The 12,047-nt window shown below is 44.2% G+C and overlaps 1 long non-coding RNA gene across 1 annotated transcript in view; it reads right to left on the reverse strand.

Moving 5' to 3' along the window:
• Positions 1–12,031, reverse strand: part of LOC101939863 (uncharacterized) — a 39,977-nt gene extending 27,946 nt beyond the window's left edge. Inside the window, exon 1 of the long non-coding RNA XR_254840.4 lies at positions 11,036–12,031. This is a non-coding gene — a long non-coding RNA (uncharacterized LOC101939863). The remainder of the gene's footprint in view (positions 1–11,035) is intronic.
• Positions 12,032–12,047: the final 16 nt, after the last annotated feature.

Raw genomic sequence — 12,047 nt, forward strand, 5'->3', positions numbered from 1 at the left:
AAAATTTTATCCTCAGCAATTTTATATTTACTTCCACATAATTGATGAAACAGTGGAATATTGTCAGGCTTAATGTCAATCCCTGCAGGACCCCATTAGAAACCTCTCATTCAGTGATGATTCCTCAGTAACAGCAGGAGCCCCTGCTCTCAGCCCCGGATGGCCGACAGCAGAAAATCACGGGAAAGTAATAATGGAATTTATTACCATCAATAATAAGGTCCATTATTACTTTTCCACAATCTTCCATGGCTTGTCCGCAATTCAGCTGCAATTTTTTGACAATCATCCTGCAATTCTTGTAGGGCTTTAATAATAAGTAAAAGTCAACATGGATTTGTCAAGAACAAATCATGTCAAACCAAACTAATATCCTTCTTTGATAGGGTAGCAAGCCTTGTGGAGGGGGGGAAATGGTAGATGTAGTATCTTGACTTTATTTAGGCTTTTGATACTGTATCACATGACCTTCTCATAAACAAACTAGAGAATATAGTCTAGACGAACCTACAAAAAGGTGGGTGCACAACTGGCCGGAAAACCATACTCAGAATAGTTATTAATGGTTCACAATCAAGCTGGAAAGGCGTATTGAGTGGGGTCCCGCCAGGATCTGTCCTACGTCTGGTTCTATTCAATATCTTCATAAATGATTAGGATAAGGGCACAGAGTACACTTATAAAGTTTGCAGATGATACCAAGCTGGGAAGGGTTGCAAGTACTTTGGAGGACAGAATTACAAGTCAATATGATGTTGACAAACTGAAGAAATGGTCTGAATTAAACAGGATGAAATTCAATAGGGACAAATGCAAAGTACTATACTTCGAAAGGAATAATCAATTGCACAAATACAAAATAGGAAATGACTGCCTAAGAAGCAGTATCACAAACTAAATGAGTCAACAATGTAATATTATTGCAAAAAACATGAACATAATTCTAGGATGTATCAGCAGAAGTACTGTAAGTAAGACACAATAAATAATTCTTCCATTCTACTCAGCACTGACAAGGCCTCAATTGGAGTACTGTGTCCAGTTCTGGACACCACACTTTAGGAAAGATGTGGACAAATTGGATAAAGTCCAGAGGAAATCAACAAAAATGATTAAAAGTCTAGAAAACATGACCCAAGAGGAAAGATTGAAAAAAAAAAAAAAAAAAAAACTGGGTTTATTTAGTCTGGAGAAGAGAAGTGTGAGGGGGGGGGGGACATGATAAGTCTTCAAGTACATAAATGGTTCTTGTGATAACTTGTTCTCCTTAACCACTGAGGACAGGACAAGTAGTAATGGGCTTAAATTACAGCAAGGAAGATGTAGGTTAGACAATAAGAAAAATTCCTAACTGTAAGGGTAGTTAAATATTCACCATTAGAGGTCTTTAAGAATAGGTTAGACAAAGACATGTCAGGGATGGTGTTGCGGGGTAGGTACACTCCATCCCATGTGCCAGGTCACGTATGGTGATAAGAGAAAAAACTGTATAGCCGCCAGTTAAGTCCTGTGTTCATGACCCTGACTATAAAACGTGGCCAGAGTCCATAAAGCAGCCCTTCTACTCGGGTTGTGTGGCCTAATGGCTGGAGTCAGTAAAGATTGTGTGGCTGATTGGGGAAGTGGGGCGTCACTCAGATGTGTGGCACGCAGGGTAGGGGGACTCAGGCCCTCCCTGTTCCTCCGAATCCCAGCCCAGGTCCTTGGCAGTGGTGGGGGTGCTCACCACCAAGTCAGCGGGGATCCTCCTGAAACATGCTGACTGGTTCACGCACCAGAGAAAAGTCTAAGTCCTCTGGGCTGCTTGCTACCCTTTCTCCCTCGGTGAGGCTCCATGATTCCCCCGGGTCTCTGGAGTCCTCAAGTGGCATAGCTCCTGCCGGCGCAGTCCCTTCTCTGGGCTTGTCAGGCAGCCTGGAGTCCATCTGGAACTCTGCGTGCCATGGCCCTGTAGCCAGAGCCTGTAGCAGCTTCCTAGAGAGAGCATGCAGTCTGCGTCCTCCCCTTTCAGCAGGCTGCCCAGACTGAGTTGGGCTGCTTCCTTTTATACTCTGCCTGCTGACCATGTGCAGCAGAGTCAGAGTGGTGGGGCTTCCTCAACCTGCAAAGCACAGTTAACCCTTTGGGGGCTGGTGTGGGGTAGGTGCACCGTGTCACAGATGGTCTAGATCAGGGGTTCTCAAATGTCATTGCACCGCGACCCCCTTCTGACTACAAAAATTACTACCTGACCCCAGGAGGGGAGACCGAAGCCTGAGCCCATCCGAGCCCCACCACCCCATTCAGGAGGGGGCCAAAGCCCAAGCCCCACCGCTCCAGGCGGGAGGAGGGCCAGACGTCCAAGTGCTTCAGCCCCAAGCTGGGGGCCTGTAACCTGAACCCCACCACCCAGGGCTGAGGCCCTCACGCTTCGGCTTTGACCCTGAGAGGTGGGGCTCAGGCTTCAGCACTGGGCCTAGCAAGTCTAATGCCAGCCCTGGCGACCCCATTAGAGAGGGTCGCAACCCACTTTGGGGTCCTGACCCACAGTTTGAGAACCGCTTGTCTAGATAATATTTAGTCCTGCCTCAGTGCAGGGGACTGGACTAGATGACCTAACAAGGTCCCTTCCAGTTCTACATTTCTATGATTCTTTGTCAATTTGCTAAAGGCACAGAAGGATTGAGAATGGCTCCTGGTAAAACTGTTTTCCCCAGGAACTAGGGCCACAGGCCACCACATCCCCCAACCTCTAACCAAGTGCCAGTGGGAGAGGACCTGCAGAAAGAACAAGAATGTCTGATCCGAAAGCTTGCACAGTCCTTTTCTGTGGTCTTTTCAGCAGTGCCAGGACAGACGCACTTGATGTTTCACTACATAAAGACTGAGCCGGGAAAAAAGGTGTGAGAGAATTTTAAGCCACCACTGAAAGATGTGGGAGACAATGTGAAACAGCTGCATGCCATGTTGGACCACAGGGTAGAAGAGAACAAGGAGTACTTGTGGCACCTTAGAGACTAACCCATTTATTTGAGCATAAGCTTTCGAGGGCTAAAACCCACTTCATCAGATGCATGGAGTGGAAAATACAGTAGGAAGATACATACATATACAGAGAACATGAAAAGATGGGGATTGCCTTACCAACTCTAATGAGACAAATCAATTAAAGTGGGCTATTATCAGCAGGAGGGAAGATCACTTTTGTAGTGGTAATCAGGATGGCCCATTTCAAACAGTTCACAAGAAGGTGTGAGTAACAGTCGGGGGGAAAAATTAGCATGGGGAAATAGTTTTTTAGTTTGTGTATGACCCATCCACTCCCAGTCTTTATTCAGGCCTAATTTAATGGTGTCCAGTTTGCAAATTAATTCCAGTTCTGCAGTTTCTCATTGGAGTCTGTTTTTGAAGTTTTGTTGTTGAAGAATTACCACTTTTGGGTCTGTAATTGAGTGTCCAGGGAGGTTGAAATGTTCTCCGACTGGTTTTTTAATGTTATAATTCTTGAAGTCTGATTTGTGTCCATTTATTCTTTTGCGTAGAGACTGTCCGGTTTGGCCAATGTACATGGCAGAGGGGCATTGCTGGCACATGATGCCATATATCACATTGGTCGATGTGCAGATGAACAAGCCCCTGATGGTGTGGCTGATGTGATTGGGTCCTATGATAGTGTCCCTTGAATAGCTATGTGGACAGAATCGGCAACGGGCTTTGTTGCAAGGATAGGTTCCTGGGTTAGTGTTTTTGTTGTGTGGTGTGTGGTTGCTTATGAGTATTTGTTTCAGGTTGGGGGGGCTGTCTGTAAGCGAGGACTGGCCTGTCTCCAAAGGTCTGTGAGTGTGAGGGATCATCCTTCAGGATAGGTTCTAGATCCTTGATGATGTGCTGGAGAGGTTTTAGTTGGGGGCTGAAGGAGATGGCTAGTGGCGTTCTGTTACTTTCTTTGTTGGGCCTGTCCTGTAGTAGGTGACTTCTGGGTACTCTTCCGGCTCTGTCAATCTGTTTCTTCACTTCACCAGGTAGGTATTGTAGTTTTAAGAATGCTTGATAGAGATCCTGTAGGTGTTTGTCTCTGTCTGAGGGATTGGAGCAAATGCAGTTGTATGTTAGAGCTTGGCTGTAGACAATGGATCGTGTGATGTGTTCTGGATGAAAGCTGGAGGCATGTAGGTAAGTATAGCGGTCAGTAGGTTTCCGGTATAGGGTGGTGTTTACAGTGCTAATAAGCAATGGTCACATAGTGTCCAGGAAGTGGATCTCTTGTGTGGACAGGTCCAGGCTGAGGTTGATGGTGTCCCCTAAGTCAGCCATAAAAATATTGGCATACTGTGGGGCCATGCGGGTACCCATAGCAGTGCCGCTGACTTGAAGGTATACATTGTCCCCAAATGTGAAATAGTTGTGGGAGAGGACAAAGTCACAAAGTTCAGCCACCAGGTTTGCCATGACAATATCAGGGATACTGTTCCTGACGGCTTGTAGTCCATCTTTGTGTGGAATGTTGGTGTAGAGAGCTTCTACATCCATAGTGGCTAGGATGGTGTTTTCTGGAAGATCACCAATGGATTGTAGTTTCCTCAGGAAGTCAGTGGTGTCTCGAAGATAGCTGGGAGTGCTGGAGGCGTAGAGCTTGAGGAGAGTCTACATAGCCAGACAATCCTGCTGTCAGGGTGCCAATGTCTGAGATGATGGGGCGTCCAGGATTTCCAGGTTTATGGATCTTGGGTAGCAGATAGAATACCCCTGGTCGGAGTTCTAGGGGTGTGTCTGCAGATTTGTTCCTGTGCTTTTCAGGGAGTTTCTTGAACAGATGGTGTCGTTTCTTTCGGTAACCTTCAGTGGGATCAGAGGGTAATGGCCTGTAGAATGTGGTGTTTAGAGAGGCTGCCAGGCAGCCTCTCTTTCCTATTCCGACCTATTTATGATGACGACAGCACCTTCTTTGTCAGCCTTTTTGATTATGATGTCAGAATTGTTCCTGAGGCTGTGGATGGTGTTGTGTTCTGCACGGCTGAGATTATGGGGCAAGTGATGCTGCTTTTCCACCATTTCAGCCCATGCACTTCGGCGGAAGCACTCTATGTAGAAGTCCAGTCTGTTTCATGCTTCAGGAGGAGTCCACACACAATCCTTCTTTTTGAAGTGTTGGTAGGAAGGTTTCTATGGGTTAGTGTGCTGTTCAGTGGTGTGTTGGAAATATTCCTTGAGTCGGAGACGTCGAAAGTAGGAATCACACAATGAATGGCGGAGCCCCACTGTGCTTAAGCCTGACAAGCTATGACCTGCTCCGGCCTTGAACAATGGGTGGTGCAAAAAACACTCTGTCATGAGGGTGATATGGGAGTGAACACAATATTTTATATTGGTTAAAACATTTTGTAGTTTGATGAAATTACAAACCAGGATATTTCACACATCCCAAAGGAAGATTCCAGGACATCATATGAAAAAATCAGGACTATCCTGGTAAAACCAGCACAACTCCCAACTCTAACATCTCCCAACTTGGGGAAGGGCTAGTACAAATGTACTATGTATGTATAGCTACATATCCCACAGCCTCCTCTTGGAAAAAAAGCAGCCCCACCACATGGGGGCAGATTAGAGTGGTGGCAGTGGGAAAGGAAAGACCTGTCCCCATGGATTCAAAAACCTGAAAAATCTCACCCCTTTAAAAACAAATAACCCTCCATAAAATAGCAATTTTCAAAGTGCTGACATAGATTCCCAAATGACCTGTTTCAGCTCTGGCTCACAAGAGACAGTAGATTGTAGCTACCATCCTTGATCTATGAGGGTTTGCTCCTCACTCAGGGTGTAAATCAAATACAAATGGTTTCCCTTACGTTTAGGGTCATGTGGTTTCCAAGATCTAATCTGAATCGTATCCTGGCAGACACTGTATTATAAGTACCGATAACAGTCACATGACTGTACCAAACAGGGAATGCAAACACTATCAGGCAAAAAATTATGTGTAATTTCACACTGAGAAATCTGGTATGATGAAGCAAGAAATTGCATTCACTGTAGTTTTCTGTACAGGTTAGAAAACCCTTTACAATGTAAGCCACCTAACTAACAAAACAATTCTAATGTAGATAAATGTGAATTATTAGCTACACTAAAAACACAATTTTCCAATTCTCTAAGAAGGCTAGGAATCATGTTTATAACTGTATGATGCTCCCCATGTCTGCAAAATGCTCTTTACCACTTATAAAGCGCACTCAGTTGCATTTCTTTTAGCTAACGCTGTGGGTTTGAAGACTTGTAACATGACAATTACTGTGTTCTTAGCAATATATTTCTCTAACAGACACATTAGCCTTCATTTTCCCATTGATCTCCAGCAGATTTTTGTTACCAGATTTTCTAAGGGAGACTAGATTATTAGTCTAAATCATGCAATTGTGCAATGATGTGATGAACGAAACTTCTGCTTTTCCAACAGTCCCTCAGTTAGTGTCAGCTAAGTTAATCTGCAGCTCTCTGAGATGTTATCATCGTCATGCAGAGTATTTAATTAGCCTCCCGCTTTAAAAGCCAGCCCTGGGTGTCACTTAAAAGATGCATCTATTACACAATGGAGTGACAGAATGAATTATGATTTCTCATTATGAAGCCAGTCTTGAGAAATTGAATTACTGAACTCTTAGCAATCAGTACCCTTTCACCCTCTTACTGCAGCTCCAAATAAAAGACCAGAGCACCACCTTCTGCTCAATAACTGGAACCAAACCTAATGATGCAGGCAACGGACTCTGCCTGAGGAGAATTGCTGACATAACTGATCTATCTGGTTGTCAACTGAAAAAAAGTTTTTCTATTAAATTCATCTATACATGCCATACTAGTCAAAATTCATGCTCCTTCAAATCAGCCATTTGTAAGCCATCTATTCTAGAACTATAACTCTCAAGTTAGATAATTTCAAACTTCTGAGCATGGGAGCTGCCCTAGCACGTGGTCCATGACTTTGGAATGCACTGTGAAGAGACAGCAGAAAGCAGAATGACAACATTAATTACCTACAGAACAAAATATAACACCAACTTCTTAAACTTCACATTCCCAAATAAATATATTATTAAAAAAATTCTGGGGGGGGACTGAAACAGATCTTTTGGTACTCTCTGTACTAGTTATATGTGCCAGTCCACGAGCACTTAAGATTCCATTTACATTTCCAATGTATAGGCTGAAAGAGTCTGGAAAGCAATACAAATATTTACGTTGCAAGTTCTGTTAAATCTTTAACAGCAATCAGACATAGGAACTAATCTGAAATAGAAACAAAAATGTAGTATTAAAACAGACCCCATTATCCACCAGACTGATTTGTTTCGTCTATTTGAAAGAACAAGAGAGACTAAAAATACCTCATAATTTTCCATTTTAAAGACAAATTAACTATCCATTTCTGTCAATCTGTAAAAGACAAGACAACCCTCATTTCAGCAATCAGCTCCAGATGACATGGGCCTGAATCACTGTACAATTACAACTGCGATATCTCTGTACAGTTCTCATCAACAGACAATTCAATAACTGGTGGTGGCGGTCATAGAAGTTAATTTGGATTCACAGCAATAAGAAACAGATGACATTCAGCAATAGCCGCTTTACAAAGGATCACAGAAAAATTCCCCCATTATGATAATTATGAATAAAGTATGGTGACATCATGCTAATAAATTATTCTCCTTTTATCACCAATTCATGTTCTGTGACCTCTGAAGTCACTTTTGTTATGATAGAAAGGATACGTGAGCAGAGTCAAGGAACCGATGCTTCCCCTGACACAGATAACATGGAGCCTTCATGGTCATGAAAAGAGATGGCAGCAACCACATTAGGATGCGACACTGCAGCCAAACAGGAAAAAGTATTTCCATAATACTCTTTTATCACCTCTCTTTAGAGAATAAGCAAAGCTGCTGTTCTATGAAGCTAGGCCAGCCTGTGCACATTAACATACTGACTACCCTTCTTAGAGAAAGTGCTAACAAGATGCTGGTGCAGTGGAAGTCTTGTTAGAATGGTTTGGAAACATCTGCTTTACACAGCTCACATTTCTGTAATGGTATAACCAACATAAAAAATGTGCTAGGCCAAATTAACCTCTAGTGCAGGGATCTCAAACTCAAATCACCACGAGGGCCAAATGAGGACCGACAGTACATTGGCCTGAGGGCCGCATCACTGAAACCTTTTCCTACAACGATACAAAAGTATAGTCAAAAATGAAGAGTAATATAGTATGCTATTAAAAGTCAATGTATTAACTTTTTTAAAACTGTAATGCGAAGAGGGGTTTTAATAAAATATAAACACATGTAACTATTCCTTATGTGGTCAGTAACACTGATGATGACCTACACTAACAGTCTATCAACATAGCTGTAATGGCAGGAACTTTTTAAAGTAACTATTCATATAAAATACATTGCCACTTTTAACAAACATTCTTCCCAACTACTCACAACAAAGAATCACACATTCTGAACTTCATACATCAGACTACTTGTCTAGTCCATGAGACCCCACCCCTGCCCCGCCTCTTCCAACTCCGCCCCCTCCCTGCCCCTATTCCAACCACTTCCCCAAATCCCTGCCCCAGCCTGGCCTCTTCTCCACCTCCTCCCCTGAGTGCGCCACATCCCTGCTCCTCCCCCCTCCTGGAAAGTCCTAAGCACCGGCAAACAGCTGCTTGGCGGCGGGAAGCACTGGGAGGTAGGCGGAGCAGCGGGGACACGGCACACTTGTGGGGGGGGGGAGCGGGGGGTGAGGGGAGCTTGGCTGCCGGTGGAGTTGGTGCCTATGGCGGGCCGCAGGAAATAACTCTGCGGGCCGCATGCAGCCCGTGGGCCACGTCTTTGGGACCTCTACTCTAGTGTATCTAAGCTAAGACCAGACGTGGAAACTTCAATCCAAAATAAATTTGTCTGGGAATGCTATGAATGGCCAAGGGCAGTATAATGGAGGCTGCATTTCATCCTAAATTATGGCAGTTGCTACTGGTCCTCCTACAACAGAGTTGAGACTCCACATGTTCTACTGGTCTGTATTCACAGCAGGGCAACAAGAGCTCCCAAGTTCTAATCCCAGTTCTCCCAGTGACTTGTTCTGTGCCCTCAGTTAAGTTTAATCTCTGTGCCTTGATTTCCCCATAAGTAAATATCTTCCTTTTACAGATCTCACAGGAGGGCAAGAATTCATTTGTTAACATTTGTCAGGCACTACATAAGTGCTGGGTATTACATCATAATCAAGAACGTACAAAAATAATTCTGTTCTCCTTTTATCCAAACTAATTTTAACAGGAAAGTCTGTTTGACCTGCTTTTCTGTATTTATATACATCTGCCTCTCCAATCACCATAGTATCGAAATGCCTACCAAGTACCTTAAAAAAGAGACAACCTCTCTCATGTCTATGTGTATGAATTTAGGGTTCAAAATTAGTTTTGTATTTATTTCTGAACATAATAAGCTCTATGGTCATTCTTATTCCTTACAGGAATGAGTTCCATAGTTTAGATCCAGTTTTCATTAAAGTTCTATCTCCAAAACTCAGAAGTCTCCCTCTATAATCAACAGTTTAATTGTTCTAGTGGAACATAGCTGCCAGGGGAGATCATGCTCATGGAAGGAGAAGAGATTTCAGGTAGCTAGGGCCAATTCAACAGAGGGCTTTGAATACTAGGAGGCAGGCATCTTGATTCTGACTCTGTATTCATTATGGAGCCAGTCCAGAGAACGGAGCACCAGGGTGCTGCATTCACAGCAATGCATATTGCTAAACAGAGAAACTACTGTAGTTTGTATTATTTAGAGCTTTTTCAGACTGGCTGTATTATTGCTATAACAAACTGCAATAATTAAGCCTGAAGGTGGCAAAAGCTGGTTTGTTGAAGATAGGTTTGTGTCCAACAGGTTTTGGTACATTAAGCAGACCAGTCACAGTGGAAGTGGATGCTTTTTTGTCATCATGGTTATTTAGGCATCGTGAAGTACTGAGGAATCCAAAAATTTCCCTAGGGTGTGAACCTACTTACTCTGCCTTTGATAGCGGGGAATGCTATAGAGGCATCTTCTTCAAAGCAGTTGCTCTCTCCTTAGCAACATCACCTCTGTTGTGCCCAGATTCATCTTTAGCCAATTGCTAATATTAACTAGGCATTGAGAACACTGATAGAATGCTATTTGTGTATAGGAAATGTAGAGTTGGGCATTGTTTGCATTCTCATAATGCTGGCACTTCAGTCTCACCAGCTCTCCCAATGGCTTTATATATATATATATATATATATATATATATATATATATAATGTTGAATAATATGGGGAGAGTAAGATTATACACAAGATGTCTACACAAGAAAGTTGCATCTGTTAAATTTAAGGAGCAATTTCAAATTATTATAGTTAAATTGGTGCAAATCACCATGTGGACACTTATCTCAGTTTAAGCGTGCCTTATTTTGGTTTAACTTAATTTGATTTGGAATAGATTTAAGATAAATTGAAATAAGTAACCCTTAAACCAAAAGGAAAGTGTTCATGCAGGTGGTTTCTACAGTTTAACTAAACTGCTTTAAAAACTGACATAAGTTGAAAGGGTGCAATTTTTCTGATAGGTAGGGTGAGAGAAAGGGGGAGAAATAGAGATGATGGAGGAAGGGGAGATAGAGAAGACAAAAGTGCAAGAAACCCTGCAGCAGACAATTTTGGAATAACCTGCCCAGAGGGGAAGTTTCTTCCTGACTGCAGCCAGCTAATGATTGTTTATGCCCTGAAAAATGAGGATTTACATCTTACATTCACTAGTCTAATGTAACTGTAGATGTTCTCATTATCCATAAAATGTTGTTTTGAGGACTACTAAGATCCTTGCCCCAATGATATCTTGTGGGAGTGAGTCCCAGCACTTATGTGTTGTGTAAAAATTTTTTATCGGTTTTAAGTATTTTCATGTTCTTTTGCACATCTGTACCCTACCATTACAACACTAAGACAAGTTAAATATGAAAAATGAGGACTAAAGCTTACCCTGAAAAGATCATCTCAGTGCTAAGCCGGGTGGTGAGATGATGACCGTAGCATGAGATGACACAAGCAACCATCAACAGCAAAGCACCAGGGGAACTCAGTGACTGAAGGGCACAGGGTGGCAAAGGGGTGGACGGAATGATTGAGTGGGCCAGGCAGACGGAGGGGTGAATGATTTGGCAGGTAGCATGAGAGGATAGGTGAGAAACAGAGGTAATCAGGGAAGGGAGGATGGCAAAGAGACAGCTATGAATACACAGGACAGAGGGAGCAGTCAGAGACAGTAGGAGAAAAATGCTTGGAGAAAGGCCCTGGGCTGGGTTCCTCAAGCCCCCAAACAGATCCCTGGGTGGGCTGTTCCATAGGAGTTGTGGGGATACAGGAGTCACCTTGTGAGGGAGGCAACTGGGGGTTCACAATCACCCTGTGGGGGAGGGAACTATGGGTGCAGGGTCACCCTGTGAAAGGGACACTGAGGGATGGAGAGGGTTCAAGGATCACCCTGTGGGGGGAGCAATGAAAGCTGCAGGGTCCCCCTGCAGGAAGGGCAGGGGGGTCACACTGAGGGCAGGCACTCAGGGGTGCAAGGTCACCCTGTGGGGGATGTCCAGGGTCACGCTGTGGGTGGCTCTGAGGGGCGCAGGGTCACCCTGTGGGGGAGCAAAGAAAGGTGCAGGGGGGTCACACTGTGGGCAGGCACTCAGGGGTGCAAGGTCACCCTGTGGGGGATGTCCAGGGTCACCCTGTGGGGGGCTCTGAGGGGTGCAGGGTCACCCTGGGGGGGAGCTCTGAGGGGTGCAGGGTCACCCCGCAGGAAGGGTGTGGGGTCACGGGGGGGCTCTGAGAGGGACATGGTCACGCTGTAGGGGGGAAGGGGGGCAATGACTCGCCAGACAAGCCCTAGTCCAGCCATAGCTCCGACTCCCCAGCGAGGGAGGGAGGCGCCCAAGGGCGGCAATTTACCCCCTTCAGATCTCTCGCACAAGCCATTCCAATTCTCAGCCAATCAGCA

Source organism: Chrysemys picta, chromosome 8, assembly GCF_011386835.1.
Source record: "Chrysemys picta bellii isolate R12L10 chromosome 8, ASM1138683v2, whole genome shotgun sequence".
Classification (NCBI taxonomy): domain Eukaryota; kingdom Metazoa; phylum Chordata; order Testudines; family Emydidae; genus Chrysemys; species Chrysemys picta.